Here is a 485-nt window from a genome sequence, read left to right on the forward strand (position 1 = left end):
CTAAGGGAATCCCTGTTGGTTTCTTTTCCTCCGCTTATTAATATGCTTAAATTTGGCGGGTAGCTCTCTCCTGCTACGAGGTCGATCGTGGTCTCATCATCCTTAGGGGGAACAAGTTCCCCAACCACGAAGCGGAAGACGCTCTGCCACCGACTTTCTTCACCACCGACATTACCAGGCAGGAAGGTTTGAGGGGCTTGTCGCGGGGGTACCAGCGGCCATGGCGCCGGCACTCCCACCCCTGACTCCGTTCCTTCTCATTGAGTGGTAAATAGCCAATAGGAAAAGTGTTCCAGCAGAACATCTCTCGCAGAGTCATATACACACACAGTTTTAATGCATATACGCTCGTGTTCCGCCCTTACTCGGCCGCACCTTTGCCGCTTAAACTTTGACCTCTTTCCCCGTTCCCGCATGCCACAGCAGTGGCACTTATTTATCCGGAGAAAGAGAGCGAGAGTCGCAGTATTAATTGGCGTGAGCGG

General features: G+C 52.6%; 1 non-coding gene across 1 annotated transcript in view; it reads right to left on the reverse strand.

Annotated features, from left to right (window-relative positions):
• Window positions 1-84, reverse strand: part of LOC121879147 — a 4,303-nt gene extending 4,219 nt beyond the window's left edge. The window contains exon 1 of the ribosomal RNA XR_006091279.1: window positions 1-84. This exon is cut by the window's left edge and continues 4,219 nt beyond it. This is a non-coding gene — a ribosomal RNA (large subunit ribosomal RNA).
• Window positions 85-485: the final 401 nt, after the last annotated feature.

The sequence above is a fragment of the Homarus americanus genome, unplaced genomic scaffold, assembly GCF_018991925.1.
Source record: "Homarus americanus isolate GMGI-L3 unplaced genomic scaffold, GMGI_Hamer_2.0 scaffold32688, whole genome shotgun sequence".
In the NCBI taxonomy this organism is placed as follows: domain Eukaryota; kingdom Metazoa; phylum Arthropoda; class Malacostraca; order Decapoda; family Nephropidae; genus Homarus; species Homarus americanus.